This window comes from Mauremys mutica, chromosome 7 (assembly GCF_020497125.1).
Source record: "Mauremys mutica isolate MM-2020 ecotype Southern chromosome 7, ASM2049712v1, whole genome shotgun sequence".
Taxonomy (NCBI): domain Eukaryota; kingdom Metazoa; phylum Chordata; order Testudines; family Geoemydidae; genus Mauremys; species Mauremys mutica.
In genome coordinates this window covers 95,676,480-95,693,822 of record NC_059078.1, presented here as the reverse complement: position 1 = coordinate 95,693,822, position 17,343 = coordinate 95,676,480, and the positions used below count along the sequence as shown (strand labels likewise).

Sequence of the window (17,343 nt, the reverse complement as noted above, 5' to 3'; positions counted from 1 at the left end):
AGTCATGCTAAGTCAGAAGAGGGAAACTATGTCCCCTCACCCGCAGTGCTTCCTATTTCCCACACATCCCAACTCCACTTTTTTATTACAGTCTGTATTTTTATTCTTTTGTTCACAGATCTGAAAACCAAGGTCCCAATCCTGAAAAAAACTGACAAATGCCATTGAAGTCAATGGACACTATGGGCCTGATCCAAATCCAATGGAAAGACTAACTTCCAAGTTTATGGTATAAATAGGTTTGCCAAGATTCTCCTCTCACCCTGACATAAATCAGAAGTAATTCTGTTAGTCAATGGAGATACATCAGTGTAAAACCGATCTAAGTGAGAGGGGATTCAGGCCCATTGATTTCCATGGGAGTGGTCACATTGGTAAGCATTATATGTCTGATCCAGCACTTGTTGAAAACAACGGGAGTTCCATAGGTCCTATGCCTAGCAGCATGTGTCTGACAAATCTAGGCTTATTTTGGATGATGATAGATGTAGTCCACCATAATTCTAATGTGCCAGTTCTCTGTACGTTTATCAAACTTCATATACATTTGTGAACAAATGTTGGCTGTCCTCTGGCATCCGTTCCACCTCCACCTTTTCCACTGCTGAAACACATACCATATTCTTTAATTAGGGCTAAGTGTGTTTTGGAATCTGTTATATACTTTCCTGAGTTTCTCCCACCCTCCAACTTCACTTTAAAACAGTGCGGCTGAATGAGACTATAGGAAGGAATGTCAAAGGAACCACAGCCCAAAGTTAATCACAACACTTTCTTCATTGTTGGTCAACTTAGTACTGACAGGGACTTAGAAGTCAAGTTGCCTAAGTGAGGAATTTTCCCTAGCTGACTAGGTCCAATCCCTGTGGTCAGCAAGGAAACGTGAATAAAGAACCCAAAGACTTACCAGTAACAAAGTGGTCATTAAGAACATTTGACAGCAGCTGCTAGTTCTTCTCCACTTTAACTTTCCAGGGGAGTGGTTGTAAATTCAAAAACAAATTAAGTATTTTAGCTCTGGAGGATATTGTCTATTTGATCTGATTAGCCTTTGGTTTTGATAAAAATCTAGAGCATCTGATAGTATTGCTAAAATTCTTAATGCATTTCTCTGGATTTTCTATAGTGTTATAGAATGCAAACTGGTTACATGGGATGATGCCTCTCTAAGCCTGACAGCAAACTATAGATTCCTAAAACTCGACAGGTATAATGTATTAATTTTTTAAGTGGTGCTTCATGTGCCTGGTATATGGTGCAAAGCACATCAGGTGCTGCCCCATGAATCATCAGGAAGGCACCTTTCTTCTTCGAGTGCTGTTCCTATAGGTGCTCCACTTCAGATGACAGTGCATCCTGGTGCTGTTGATCAGAATTTTTGGAAGCAGTGCCTGGTCAGGCTATGCGTGCACCGTAGCTGTCTCGTGGCACCATTGGAGTCTCGTTCAGCATGCGCACGGCCCGATCCCTTCAGTTCCTTCTCAAGAGTCCTTGGCTGAAGATGGAGCTTGGGTCAGTGCGACAACTTCTCCCCTTAGAGATAACAAAAATAGATAGTTTGTAGTGTTGTTTTTTTTAAAGAGTATTTTAGTTTCTTCCTTCCCTGGGTCCTGGCTCCCTTCAGAGCACGAACCGCAAAAGTTCTCTGTCCACCTGAGACATTAGCTTGATCATGCCAGGCTCCCTGGCTTCAAAAGATGAGGCTCCTGCAGGGAGGCCATCCCACGGTGCGACGGACACGCTCTCTGCATGAGATACCTCAGAGAGACGCACATACCATCCAAGTGTGCCCATTGCAACAACTTGAAGGCAAGAGCCAGGCGTGACCGGGATCTCTGCCTCAAAATTATCCTTATGGAAAAACTGCTCCAACTAAGATCAGAAAAGGACACCCCAAAGCTTTCTCCCAAGTGCTCACCAACTCGGTCTGAACCAACCAAGAGCATGGATCCATCCTCTCAAGAAAAAAGGAAGTGAGCCTCAACCTCTCTGCAAAGGGAACCACACAGAAAGAAACAGTGCCCTGTGAGGTCATTACCATTGGTGCCAATGACCCTGAGAGTCAGTATGTATGACTTCCCCGGCACCAGCCACGTCATACATAAAAGCAAGGAGTCAAGACACGAACTATGCCATGTCTCCTCCTCGGCACCGACCATACTGACAACTGCATCGGATACAGCACTGACCATGCAACCTCCGCTGGTGCCAATTATGACTGTGACACCTCTGCTTTGCTCAGTGCCGACAGACAGCACTGCAGTGGGCCCACCGACCCCAACAAAAGCGAAACAGAAGCTGACTAAACACCTGACTGACACAGATAAAACATCACGTCACATCCACCAACATCACAACAATTTTTAACTCAGAAAGACATCACTGTTGCATCTGTGCCCCAGTCACCTCTCCTCGACACAAAAGGACCACCAGTCCTCACACAACCGACATCACCTACAGCACCATCAATGTTGAGTGACAGTGACAAAGGACCAAGAGGATGGAGTCTTTTCACCACAACGCTCCCCCACACCTCAACATAAATCTACTGGGGAGACACTGTGACCTAAAGACCATCAGGCACAACCTCACTACTCATGGTACAGCCCACCATGGATGGGTCTTCCCATGGCATTCCCCATGCAGTGGCCACCATGGGACCCATGGGCAGCATACAAAGCCCGTTACAATCAAACATTCTCGCCACCTAGAGGAGAGCTCTGATCCGCTCCTGTATCTCCAGTTTCTGTGACATTAGTAGCCATGGAGGAGATGGTCAAGGAACCAGAGGAAGAAACGAGTCCTGAGGAAGTGTCCACTGCACACAATTCTTCTTCCTCTCCTGATGAAGCCATCATGTCACTTCCATCCACATTGGCTGGAGACTTTAAACAATTCCAGGAGTTATTCAAATGCATAGCAATTAGTCAGGACATTCCCCTAGAAGAGGTCCAAGAAAATCAGCATAAGCTGTAAAAAATCTTGCAACCATCCTCTTAATCGAAAATTGCTCTACCCATAAATGATTCCATCCTTGACCCTGCAGAAATAGTTAGCAGACTCCCACCACCTCCCTTCCAACATGCAAATGGGCAGATGGAAAATATTAAGTGACAGCCAAAGGAATGGACTTCCTGTTTTCCCACTCTCAACCGAATTCTCTAGTGGTTGAAGCAGCTAACCACTGAGCCAAACAAACTCAACACCACTCTACACCACGAGACAAAGACCACAAGCGCCTGGACCTCTTGGGTGGCAAGGTCTATACATCCTCAATGTTACAATTCTAGATTGCCAACTATAGTGCCCTCTTAGCTAAATATGATTACGACAATTATGGAAAACTCTGAGTTTACCTTGGATCTCCTTGAGGATAAGAGAGCACAAATCAAATCTGTGTTCAAAGGACAATTAGTCACCAGGATGGCCCTACAGGCCTCCCTGGAAGCTGCTGATACTGTTTTGAAGGCTTGGTCGAGGCCTCTCCTTTACACCAGCACCTACCTGCCCATTTGGTCACCGCCTGCATCACTTTTACCAGGCATGGAAGCACATTACACAAGACCACTGGGTCTTAGCCTGATCGTACTATTTCTATCTCCTCCTCTTTACTTCTTGACCTCCTACCCTACCTCACCCCTTCCCTGTCCCTCTTCAGGGACCCTTCTCATGAGCACCTTTAAAGACTCAAAGTAGATCGCATGTGGCACCAGTATCAGTGCAATACAGAGGGAAGGGTTTTTATTCCCACTATTTCCTGATCCAGAAGAAAAGTGGTGGATGGCGCCCGATACAAGACCTACAAAAACAAATTCATACGCTCCTAAAAATTCAAGATTGTCACCTTAGGCACAATTATCCCCATGCTGGAATGGGGGGGGACTGGTTTTCAGCCCTTGATTTACAAGATGCATATTTCTACATTACTATACATCCTGCTCACAGACGATTCCTCAGATTCAGTGGGACACTGCCATTTTCAATACAGAGTACTTCCATTCGGTCTGTCTACTGCACTGAGAGTATTCTCCAAAACCCTTGCAGTAATCGCAGCTCACCTGCGCAAACAAGGGGTCATATTTTTTCGATACCTAGATGATTGCCTTCTCAAAGGACACACATATACAGAGACAGAAACAATCACACAACTGACCATCTCCGAAAACTGGTTGCAACTGAACATCTAGAAGTCAACATTGGTACCCACACAACAACTAGACTTCGTTGGAGCACACGTGGACTCAGTTCAAGCCAGAGCATTTCTACCTCAGGCCAGAGTTCAGGCCATAAAACATCTCATAGATGCCATCTCCATCTGCCCACAAATCATGGCAAGGACTTGTCTACAGCTGCTGGGACACATGGCCATCACTGCATTTGTGGTAAAGCATGCCAAATTACACATGCAGTGTCTACAGGGCTGGCTGAATTCAGTATACAAGCCAACCAAACACAGCCTCCACATAATGGTAACACCAAAGGTGGGCAAGACTCAAAAAACCTCTGTGAAGGGATTGCCTTTCATCAAAGACCACTCTCAATCATGATCACATCAGATGCCTCCCTACTGGGCTGGGGGGCACACCTAGATCTCCACACAATACAAGGCAGGTGGTCACCATCGGAGACACACCTCCACATGCTAGAATTCAGAGCAGTAAGGAATGCCTGCCTCCACTTCCTACCACTCATAAGGAACGAATCAATAGGGGTGCTGACAGACAATGTCATGTGCATGTTCTATATCAACAGACAAGGAGGTGCCCGATCCCACTCCCTATGCACAGAGGCCATGAGGCTATGGAATTGGTGTCTCCATCACCACATTGACATTTCAGCTTCCTACCTTCCAGGATGCCAAAACACCACTGCCGACACACTAAGTAGAAGTTCTGCTCACAGGAGCACGAGTGGGAAATGAATCCTGCTGGGCTACAACAAATACTCCATCAATGGGGGTTTCCCCTCAATTGATTTATTCACCACAGCGCAGAACCATAAATGCCCCCTGTTCTGTTCCAGGGTGGGATTAGGGCCCTGATCTTTGGGGGATGCCTTCCTAATCACATAGGAGAGGACACTCATGTGTGTATTTCCCCGAATCCCACTACTACACAGGATTCTATGCAAGATCCAGGAAGACAAGGCCAAGATCATCATGATTGCTCCAGCATGGCCCAGAGAGACCTAGTACCACTACCTGCTGCATATGTCTGTTCACGCCCCATGAACTCTCCCAATGAGAGCAGATCTTTCACAAGCCAACTGTCAGATCCTACACCCGACTTGGAGAAACTCCACCTGAAAATGTGGCTTCTCCATGGTTCCATTTACACGAGTTAACCTGTTCAGAACAAGTCAAACGTGTTATTGAACAACAGACGTGAATTCACACGCAATACTTACCTGCAAAAAATGGAAACGGATTTCCACATGGAGCCTAACCAAACACCCTGACCCCCAGCTCACACCCCTACCTATGGTGCTAGAGTACCTTTTAGAGCTGAAGAACTCAGGTCTGTCCTTAAGCTCTATTGAGGTACACCTCATGGTGATCAACATTTTCCATGAGAAGCTCAGCAGATTCTCAATATTTACACATTCAACTACAAAACACTTTCTAGCTGGCCTCCAGAATTTCCACCCTGATGTACACTTACCCACTCCCACGTGGGACCTAAACCTTGTCCTCAAGGAACTCATGAGACCTTTTTTTTAGCCTCTGGCTACCTGCTCCTTACTCCACATGTCCATGAAGCTAGCATTCCTGGTGGCTATCACATCTGCGAGAAGGGTTAGTGAGATAAACGCACTAATGGCAAATCCACCATACATGATCTTCAGAGAAAAGGGCACACTGTGACCTCACCTGAAATTCCTTCCCAAAGTGGCAACCTTCCACATTAACCAACCTATTCATCTCCCTACATTCCATCCTAAACCTCACAAAAATTCGCAGGAAGCAGCATTACGCACCCTGGACATTAGGCAAGTGATAGCCTTCTACCTAGACAGAATGAACCCTTTCTGTAAATCCCCGAGGCTCTTTACCTTGATGAATGGTCCAAAGGGGCTGCCATATCCAAACAGAGGCTTTTTAAGTGGATATTTAGCTGCATTCATTTGTGTTACCAAACAAATAAGACGGAACCCCCGATAGGGATCAGATCCCACTCTACACAGGCCATGGCAACATCCATTGCATTCCTGTACAATGTATCTATTTCAGAAATTTGAAGGCTGCCACATGGGTATCAGAACATACTTTCACCAATCACTATGCGATCACACAGGATTCCACGGCTGATGCCATACTAGGCCTTAAGGCCCTCTCCTCTTCCACTATGCATACAACTCCAAAGTCCCCCCAGCTGTAAAGGGCACTGTTCTACATTCACCTGAACTGGAGCACCCACAGGGGCAGCACTTGAAGAAGAGAGGGTTACTCACCTTATGCAGTAACTGTGCTTCTTCGAGATATGTGGCCATGTGGGTGCTCCACTACCCACCCTCCTCCCCCACTTTGGAGTTCGATACTAGGACTCTATGGTAGAGAAGGAACTGAGGGGGTCGGGCTGTGTGCACATGCTGAACAAGACTCCAACAGCGCTGTGAGACAGCTCTGGTGCATGCACAGCCCGACCAGGCACTACTACCAAAAATCTCCAATCAACAGCGCTGGGACGCACTGTCACCTGACCACCACAAGGACACCCATCTCGAAGAACCTCAGTTACTGCACAAGGTGAGTAACCCTCTCTTATGTTCCACCAGAATGTACAAACTGCAGAGAAGCATTGCTGCAACCCACTGCAATACAGAAGCTACAGTAAACAGAGAAGTAAAGGGCCCTGGTGGAAAAGAAGCACAAGTTCAAGGACACTTCCAGGAAAAATGTTTGGTTTGGGCAAAAGATTCCAGACAGGGCACTCAACTTGAATAACTCTTCTGGTAATATGCTCTGAGTATATTTGATAGCTAAATGCCATGAAAATAATTGAGAATGTCAAATCTTTCAGTGGTGGGGTCAGAAGAAAATTGTTGCTAATTTAATTACAAGAATTGCAGACAATATTTTTCTTTATGTAATTACAAAACTTTTCAGTAGTACAATGAGTAAGGCCACTTAAGACAGTAAATCTGCTCAGTGCAAAAATAATGAGGGGGTTTTTTTCCTCCAAAAGGCACCTAAAACGTTAGTGTTAGTAGTGCAGTCACAGAGTAGCTGTCAGTAGGAAAAAAAGAGAACTCTCAAACAAATTGTAGCGGGTTTACCCCGCTCCTGCCCTGAAGGGCTTAAAACAGCCCAGGAGAGGGCTGTGGCTGGGGCAAGGAGCCTGGGCTGATTGGGGAAAGTAGGCTCAGCTGTGGCCATGCCCCAGTCAGGCCCAGCTGGCCCCTATAAGAGGCTGTGAGCCGGAAGCCCAGACAGTTTCTCTCTAGTTGTAGAGGGAGATGGACCTGGTTAGGTCCCTGCAGCCAGGTATCTAGAGTGGAGCAGGGCTGGGGAAAGGCCAAGGGAGCCAGGGAGCTCTGGCCTAGGAAAGTCCCCAGCTGCAGGACTTGTAAAGCCCATTAGATCCTGGGTTGCAGGGGCAGCCCACGGGTAGCCAGAGGCAGCAGGTCCAAACCCCTTTGCCTGTGATGAGTGGCTGATACTGCAGTCTGCCCCAGTGAACAGGGGCTAGAGGGAGACTGGGCAGTAGCCAAGACTGAGGTGAAGTGGGGATAGTGGGTGGGGGTTCCCCTGGAAGGGGGAGACCCAGAACAGTGGGGGTACTGCCAGGGGGCAGCACCCAGTTAAAGGGGCACTGGGGGTCCTGGGAGGGACATGGGGGGCCAAGCTGTGGCAGATCACCAGCCTGCAGAGGGTGCCCCGGGCTGGACATTGAGCTAATTCCCTGAGAGACCAGCAGGAGGCACTGCAGGGGTGAGTCTGCCCCCTTACACAAATCATTAGGGTGACTGCAAATTAAAGGGGAAAAAGTACAAGCAATTATTTATGATCCCAAATCTGTACAACACAAATGCAGCTCCCACCTCTGGGTACAGAGACTTCCCCAGAAATGGAACAACTACAGCATGTTACTTAATTCATTGGTACACCGCTTGACCCAAAAGGGCCTACGTCACTTTTGAAAGTGGGACTTGGACTCCTAAATCACTTCTGTGTTTTTGAAAATGTTATTTCTCATCCTCAGTGAAGTTCTTCTAAAGTCACCTGCCAAGGACTGTATTGCTTTTAAATAAGAAGGAACCTAAGCTGTAGCTATGCAGTCCAAAGTCAGATTAAGAAAGTAAGCCTTCGCATGCACCTGAGTTGAATTCAATATAACAGATTTATCATTAGAAAAAAAATAAAGGTGTGGAGGTGAAATGTGGAAAAAGCTTCCTGAATTGGAAAGGATGCGAAAAAGAATGTCACATATCCTTAAGTTCCTTATTTCTTGGTATGTTATTCAACATGACTTGGACTAAGTAGCAAGCTTCGGAAATATACAGCTAAAGGACAAAATAGAATTTACTGGAAGGATAGCAAGATTAGCACATTCAAGCTAAGTGATAACTTTTCGAGGAAGAGACTGTCTGCCTGTGCCTTAAAGAAGACAGACTTTCCAACTCTTTCCTGTTGTCTAGATGCTATCTTTAGCATTCTTTGTTCCTAGACTTTCTACTCTTTGCTATCATATAGAAATGTGATTTCCCTTTAATCAGAAGACCTTATTTCCTATTTGATAGGATACACAATGTTGCATTGCAAAGAAAGAACAGTTAGTTCATTAGGAACAAAACAGGGTTTGGTGAGCTAGGAAATTCAAAATCCCTATGGTGTAATAAATTACTTTACAGTAAGTAATTTGTTTTTGCTGCCCTCTGCAACCCCACTTAAGTCAATTAGGCTCAGATCATTCAATGGGAGATTGGCACCCAAATACCTTTGAGGATCCGGGCCTTACTCCTTCTGTGACAGATGGCTTGGTGGTTAAGAGGCAAGACCTAAATTCTGGCCTTGGCCTTCTGCTAGGCCACAGCCTGGGGCTTTCCAGGCTAGAGCTCCGCAGCCCTGCTTCACTCAGGTACTTTGTCTCTAGCTCCCTGCAGCCAGGCCCATCTCTCTCTACAAACAGAGAGAGACTTCTGAGCTCCTGGCTCCCAGCCTCTTTATACAGGCCAGCTGTCGCCTGATTGGGGCGTGGCCCAGTTGCAGCCACTTCCCAATCAGCCCAGTTTAGTAGCTCCCAGCCACAACCTTCCCCCAGGGCTGTTTTAAGCCCTTCAGGGCAGCAGCAGGGTAAGCACTCTGCTACACTGAGTTTTCAATGAAGAATGATCCTATCAAGCTTTTTGCCAAGCGAACTGCTTCATGGTGAAGGGAGTACAGCCACATTTTGGGGAATCTCTGTTGTGAGGCCAGTAAAAATGTGGACTTCAGCAAAAGCACCAGAAATGACATATAGCTAAAAAGCTGGCAGCTCTGTGTGAGATTTTCCAGACAGATGACCAGTGCAGGAAGCATATTAAAAAGCTGAACAGTGAGTGCTGGAAGACCAGGGACAAGAACCACACCTCAGGCAACTCGCCAATGCCAGGCCCATTTTATGTTGGTTTTGACCAGGTTCTGGGCACTGCACCCAGCACAGAGCCAATCATGCTTTGTGACATCCTGGTCAGCCGGGATGGTGCCCTGTTGGCCCCTGAATCCAGCATGGGGACTGGTGGGAGCCAGCAGCAGGCTCCTAGAGCGGAGTTTGAAGTGTCTTTTTAACCAGTCCCAGAGTAGGCTGTAGATCAGGATCAACAGCAAATTCTCAGTCCCTATTAGGGAGAGTGTTTGACTTTTCCCCTCTTTCCTCCCCTCCCCTGGAACAGCCTGCTACCGAGCCAGCAGCTTCCCCAGAGTCTGGTAAGTGTATGACTCAAATGTACAGTTTATTATCACAGGAACGGGAAGGATTTCTGCTCTAAGAAGCCTTACAAAATTGATGAGCCTCAGCTACCAGCATGTGGCCACTAATGGCAGATTGCATCACAGTACCTTGGCCTCCCCCATTCCCCTCCCCATCGCCACATGGAGTTCAAAATGGTGACCTGGAATTTCAAACAACCCTTACAGCGGTTTATGAATATCTTAACTGTTAAATCACAGAAGTCCTTTCAGTAATAAGAAATTTGACTCCTGGCTCTATGGTGCAGCCTGTAAACAGTGAACTGAGTGTATGTGTTTGGGAAGCAGTATTCTGTTTCCAAATCTAGTCCATTTCAGATAGCAGGGCCGGTGCAACCATTTAGGTGACCTAGGTGGTCACCTAGGGCGCTAGGATTTGGGGGGTGGCATTTTCTTTGGCAGCGACTGCGGCGGCCGGATCTTTGGTCGCCCCGGTCGCCACCGGCATTTAGGCGGAGGGATCTGGGACAGGGGAGCACGGGGAGGGCCGCCTGCAGCAAGTAAGTGGGGGGGGGGGTGGCACGCAGGAGAACTCCCCACCCCAGCTCACCCCTGCCCGCCACCTCCCCGAGCATGCCATGGCTGCTTCACTTCTCCCGCCTCCCAGGCTTGCGGCGCCAATCAGCTTATGCACCACAAGCCTGGGAGGCAGGAGAAGTGAAGCAGCGACAGCGTGCTCGGGGTGGGGGCGGAGCAGGGGTGAGCTGGGGCAGTGGGGGTGCCTCAGAGAGGAGGGTGGTGAGCTGCCGCAGGGGGGCGCCTCAGGGCGGAGGGGGTGAGCTGCCGCAGGGGGTGGGGGTGCCTCAGCGCGGGGGCTTGGGGACTGGGGAGGGCGCAAGGTGGAAGTTTCACCTAGGGCGCGAAACATCCTTGCGCCAGCCCTGTCAGCTAGCGAGAGTCCATGCGGTCTGTGGGCCCAAAATCATTTCTCCAAAGTATAACTGGGGTCTCAGTTTTTTTCCAGACCTGTGCTGGATGTGGAGTGGAGAAAAGCTGTAGATTTCAGCACGTTTGCATACAGCAATAACTGGGTAAGCCATCTGTGAGCTAATACAGCATCATGTTGATTTCCCCCATGGATTCTGACTCAATCCTGGCAGCTGATAGCTGCAAGCATTTCCTGAAGCAGGAGCTCCAGATAGCTAGTTATACAATGTGGGGAAGGGTGTATTTTCCAGGCCCCCTCTATAGCTGACTAATCCACTCCACTCACAAATGTGCTGTCTAAATGCATTAGTTGCATACACTGCAGGTTTCCTTCCAACAGCTTGGAATAACATTCCTATCTGGCAATAGGACATGAGAACAGTTATGCCTTCCAAAATGTGAAAGACCTAAAATAACAGAAAAGCCTTTTGCAGACAGGACACTACACCCATCTCCCTCACCCCCCACCCCCCATATGGCAATTAGTTATGACATTTCTATGAAACAGAAAAAAGGTTATAATTTTAAATGTACCATTGTCTCTACACTTCCGTAGCTACAATTAACAAGGCCGTATCCAGAGATAGTATGAGGTGTGAAACACCCTTTCACAACATGTGTTGGTTCACTTTAGAAACGTTACATTTTCTGTCCTTGAGATTCCACAATAGTTAATTCTGTGCTCCTCCTATGGGCTAGTTTAGACAGCAGCCTTCTGTTTCCTGGCCTGTTTCAGGCCCCTCAGCCTGCACTGCCTGCTGTGCTTCAGGAACTCAATCTCTATGCCAACGTACCTTCACTGAATGTTCCAGAAGGAAACGCTTCCGTGATGAAGTTCTGAGAGGGCAGACCAGCAGGTCCAGTACCAGAAGAAGAGGGACAACAGACTGGAATAACGGCATGCTGACAGGCAGGAGGAAAGACTGAGGCACGCTGCCCCGGTGGAGGACAGGGTTTCAACGAGGGAGCAGGCACTTGCAAAGCAGTTCCTAAGTGGCTAAGGAAGGAGAACATATTTCAACAGAGAGAACTGTTCCAGCGCCTCCTGTCCATAATGGCTCCTGCTGCCTCCTGAGCACCATGATATGATGATCACCCTGCAATGTACCCTCAGTCCAGCAGTAGCTTGGACAACTCCATTTCAGGGCAGCCCATGCATTCATGACTCATGAGCAGCTGGGCCAAGCTAACTAAACCCCATGCCTTCCCACTTCACCCCCTCTGGTGGAACCTCTGCTGCCAAGTGAGGGGAAAATGTGTAAAGCAGGGAAAGGAGAATGTGGGGCCAGGGGACATGCAGCTGTAGGGAGATTGTGTCATTATTTACTATTTCCTGCCCTTTTTTGTGTCTGGTTTTGTAATGGCAGCTGGACTGGTTTACTATTTTAAGACATATTTATAAATAAGGCTTATGTTTTCAGGAAAGTTTATTGCTATCATTGCATCACGTCATACAATCATGATTTGAGGTGATAAAGCTACAAACATGTTCAGGAGCAGTTAAGCATTAGTAAGCAAGCAGTATTCCTCCATTAGCTAGGTACAGCAATTCACATTTCTATACATTGTCAATACACCCATTCTGCCCCTCCTATCCCCCCGTCTCCCACACATTCACTATTCATCATGTCATTCAGTCTTACATTGCATGGCAATCAAGCCCACCCACCTCCCAAGCACAGCCCTCCCACTCCCAAAAAACTGACCCACTTTTCCCCACAAGCAGATTTGTACAGATATTATTGCCCCTCTTCTATTGGGCCAGGCAAGTCCATAAGGTGAGAACACAAAGCATCCCCTACTTCTGCTGCCTTGGTGAAACCAGCTCCCGCAGAGGTAGGTGCACTTTCTGGCTGAACATACCAACCCAGCGTCCCCTCGCTGTCATAGGCCTATTCAGGAAGGTTGTGAAGAGTGCAGCAAGCCACAGTAATGTTCACAGCATTGATGACTGGAATCCAAACAGGTCTGTAGACACCTCCAAGGGGATTTTAATCTGCCAAAAGCGTATTCAACAACCATTCACCTGCTGAGAATGGAATGAAACCCCCTTTTGCCAGGGTATCTGAGGCCTGGTCTACACTAGGGGGTGGGGTTGAACTAAGGTACGCGACTTCAGCTACGCGAATAGCGTAGCTGAAGTCGAACTACCTTAGTTCAAGTTACTTACCCGTCCAGACGCCGCGGGATCGAAGTCCGCGGCTCCCCCGTCGACTCCGCCACCGCCGTTTGCGGTGGTGGAGTTCCGGAGTCGACGGGAGCGCGTTCGGAGTTCGAACTATCGCGTCTAGATTAGACGCGATAGTTCGAACTCAGAGAAGTCGAACGCTACGCGTCGACCCGGCAGGTAAGTATAGACCTACCCTGAGATAAGGGTACGGTTTTATAAGCCAAGGCAAAAGTGGGTACTCAGGGGTCCCCCAGAATAACAGTGAGGACAGTAACCTTGTTTATGTCAATTGATAGGAGTAGCCTCCCAGCCTGTCCATGAATATAAACTTCTGAGCAGCCGAAAACTGTGGCATCATGAACTTTTCCAGTACAGCCCACATTGACATGCATAAATGTGCCTCTCTGGTCCACTAGTGCCTGTATAATAATGGAGTAGTATCCTTTGTGGTTTATGTATTTGTGCCCCTTGAGGAGGGCAAACTATGGGAGGGTGAGTCCCATCAATGGCCCTGGCACAGGCAGGAAACCCCATTCTCTCAAAGCCAGAAATCACTGCTGGAATATCTTTAATGCCTGCCACCTTGAGGTAAACCACATGCCTGATTGCCTCAATTACTGTGCCACAACTTTACCCACAGTCGACTTTCCAACCCCAAACTGATTGGCAACGGGCCTGTAGCAGTCTGGGGTAGCCAGCTACCAGACGTCTATAGTAACCCGCTTCTGGACTGGCAAGGGTGACCTGAGTTGTGTCTCATTATGCTGGGGTGGGGTGGGGGCAAGCTGCTCACAGAACTCCAGAAATGTAGCTTTCTGAATCCACTGCTGGCCATCCCAGATGCTCTGCCAGTTTCCCGACACAGGAGTGAAAGTGCAAGCAAGAGAAGTTCATCAAAAGGCTCCTCTTCCATGTTGCTGATTCCAGTGGCTAGGAGCACACAGACCCGAAGGACTGCTTGGCAGGCTGTGTTGGCAGCCCTGTAACATGCAGGGCGGGCAGTCAAGGTTTCCTGCAGTGCACCACTATCCTAGGTTTAGAGCAGCCACATTTCAGGGGCGAGGGATTCTGGAATAGGGTTACTTTGACTCAGGTCTCTGTGTTACACTGTGGATGCCAGAGCCCCAGGTTTCAAGCACAGATTAGAAAGTCTTAATGGAGGGCTAGTGAGACAAGGTAGCTGAAGTAATACCTTTCTTTGAACCAACTTCTGTTGGTGAGAGAGACAAGCTTTCAAGCTTATTCAGAGATCTTCAGGTCTGGGAAACTTAGGAAGTAGATGTTGCTGTTGAGTTTTACTTCCTTTTTCTTCATATTATGGCTTAAAAAACAATGTAGATGCTCAAGACCCAGGGCTCCCTTACATGGCTCAACTGTCAAGTCCTACTAACCTAGGGCTTATACTGCAGTGTAGACATGCCCTCAAGGAGCAGCATGGCACATTGTAAACAGTTAGAAGCTGTTGGAAAATACAGAACTGACAGGAACTTTTAATCACAGTGAAAATTTTGGAAGGAAAAATGGCATAATGTGGACAGTTTTGCACTGTCTGAAGTGGTTCCAGCTCCTTATAATCCACATTTTCCTTCCTTGAACAATCTGGATTCTAAAGCCCTTGGCGCTGTGGATATAATCATGCCCACAGTCCAAAACAATCAGGGTGGTGGTACCTGGGCAGATGTGAAGGTTAAAAACTTTTGCCCAGAGGAGAGCTCAGCCATAATGAAAGAAATAGGTCACTGGCTCCAAAGCAGGGGCATAGAGGAAGTGCTAAAGTGGCTTGTGAAAACTGGGGAGCAGGTTGAATTTTGTGATCTGATTAGAGGAGATTGGGAGAGAATTTTGCAAAGGGGCATCAGCTCTGGGGTTGGGCAGCGTATTCCACAGGGCTATGGAGCTTAGGGACAGTGGCAGTTCCTGTGGTCAGAGCTTATCTGAGTTTTATTCAGGTCTGTTGTGGCAATCATCATTGTTGGTGCAGTTAAGCAGAAACTGAACAAGCCCTGGGCAGAATATGAAGAGTGACTTTTTTTTTTTGCTTATTCTCTGATCATGAATAATTCAGTTTGTGATGGTCCAAACTACCCACAACTTGTTATAGATGGGCAGCTTCCAGAGGTGAGAGAGGCAGCTAAAATGGGGTTTGATAGGGGCTGTACTTGCATTCAGATGTCAGTTGAAAAAGCGCATAATGTGCTTGTCGGTGTACCCAGGGGGGTAAGGCTCAGGACCCAGGGGGGTAAGGAATCCAATTCTGAGGGTAACACAGGAACCCCTGGGTATTGGAAAGGATGTGGCCAAGAAAAAGGAGGCGTCCGTGAGAGCCCCTGGATCACGTTTTCTGAGGTACAGAGGCATAATTAGGAACTGGAGGAAGAGGTGAAGAAGCTTTAGGAGCTGACCTTGGGGACAGGGCATAGTCCACCAGTTGGAACTGTTTCCTCCACCCCCACTAGGGATACTGCACCTCCTCCCAGTCATCGAGGATTTACTCACATTATTTTGGATGAGTGAGGATGCCTCAATGTGTTATCAGTTATGTGAAGCATTTGTAGGCAAACTGTATTTGATAGAGGAAGGTCTGTCTCTTTAACATCTAGAATTCAGGCAGGGGATGTCTCATAACAGAGTATTACCATGACCAGTGTGACACGGCAAGGAGCCACTGTCTGGCTTACTAAACTCTTAGATGTCACTGTAGGTAGTTTTCTGTTACTCATAGCTGTGTGGATGATTCTTCTACAGAGATTTTAGGAGCAGATTGGATGAACGCTGGGGGTTGTATGGTGCATTTGCTGTGGAATACCTCTAAGGACAAAGAGAACATATCACTATGGCTCACACAGTCTTTACAGTTAAGGAGGTTCATTCTTTAGATTGGCAGAAGCATGTGACGGATGCTGAGGTTTTGGAGCTGTGCATGCCACTTGTTGAATTGTTTGCTGAAGACGAGTGTGGGAGGATAGATGTATGTTCCAGGTTCGGGGACAGGATTTTCCCTCCCCAGAAATAGTATCGGTACCCTAGAGAGGCAGCAGACTCTATCCATGTGATTATTTACAGCCTGAGACAACAGAAAGCAGCCATCCTTAAAGGACTGTGTGTGGGAGTACAGTTTTGCAGACAGAGGGATGCAAAGTGTGCTAAGCTGAAAAAAAGAATATAAAAGGCAGAGGTAAGCTTAAATCTGCCAAAAACACTGGCTGAAAACTGGATCACTCTGGGTGAAAAGATAGAAAGTTTACAATCCCAGATTCAGTAGCCAACAAGGCCTTGGGAAATGTTTTACTTGGCAATGAAAAACTGATGCTGAGTGATTTCAGGAAATGTGAAGTTAAAAGGTGTTTTGCACAGACTTTCAGAACACTGCAAAGCTCAGAGGAGAATAGACAGCCAGGGCAATGCAAGTGTTAAAGTGTTAGAGGGGAAGTGCAAGTGTTTAAAAGGATGTCTATAATCAAACAACAACGATAAAAACAAAAAAGAGAAGGGGGAAATACCTAGTAAGTGAAGAAGAAAAAATGAATAACACAACAGCTACCATTGCCTATCAGAGAAAGAATAGTCAAAAATGTAGCAGCAGAACTACTGAAATCTATGTTGGCTGAGCCTCAGAAAAGAACAGAGAAATCAAAGTGTCAGTAAAATGTAATGTTGCTAAAATATAGCAATTAGCAGAGCCCAGACCCAAAACAACAACAAAAAGTTCTCTCGCCTGTGAAAAACATATTCAAAGCTTCAGCGTGGTAGCTGTGTTAGTCTGTATCAGCAAAAAGAATGAGGATAGAAAAATAGAATTGCAGTTTAGAATGTGAGCTGCTTAATTTAGGGGAAGGCAAGTGAAAAATGAGAAGTTATTTTTATGGCCAAGCTTCTGGCAATGAGTATGAAGTGAGGGAGCAGGGATTTGTACAATATGTCTGAGATAAAAAGCCCTTCAAAAAGCCATTTGGGAGGGTCCTGTATATGTAATGGGCAAAGCTAGTATCTGGTTTGGGTAAAGGATGAAAAGGGGTGGTGAATCAATGGGTTGCATGTTACGCAGATGAAACCATACAAGGGGAAGGACAGGAGGGAATCTACTCATGTAAAAAAGAGGGAAGTGAGAATAATTGTTTTCTCTCAGGTTTTGATCATCTTGCGAGGCATAATATGCACTTCGTTAGGGTCTGTGGAGTTTGGGATACAGCAGAGAAACAAAGCCGTGACAGTGCATGAGAGGTAGAATGCCACTCTAGCCTTACAGTTCCCAAGTAGGCTGTAGGTTTCTTTCGTGGAGGAAAGCCTACAGTGTTCTGGT

The 17,343-nt window shown here is 47.1% G+C and overlaps 1 long non-coding RNA gene across 1 annotated transcript; it reads right to left on the bottom strand.

Annotated features, from left to right (window-relative positions):
• Nucleotides 1-246: 246 nt before the first annotated feature.
• Nucleotides 247-9,113, bottom strand: LOC123374916. The gene is made up of 3 exons (XR_006581251.1): nucleotides 8,937-9,113; nucleotides 908-1,533; nucleotides 247-604 (listed from the first exon to the last, which is right to left on the bottom strand). It is a non-coding gene; the product is annotated as an uncharacterized LOC123374916 (long non-coding RNA).
• Between the last annotated feature and the right edge of the window lie 8,230 nt (nucleotides 9,114-17,343).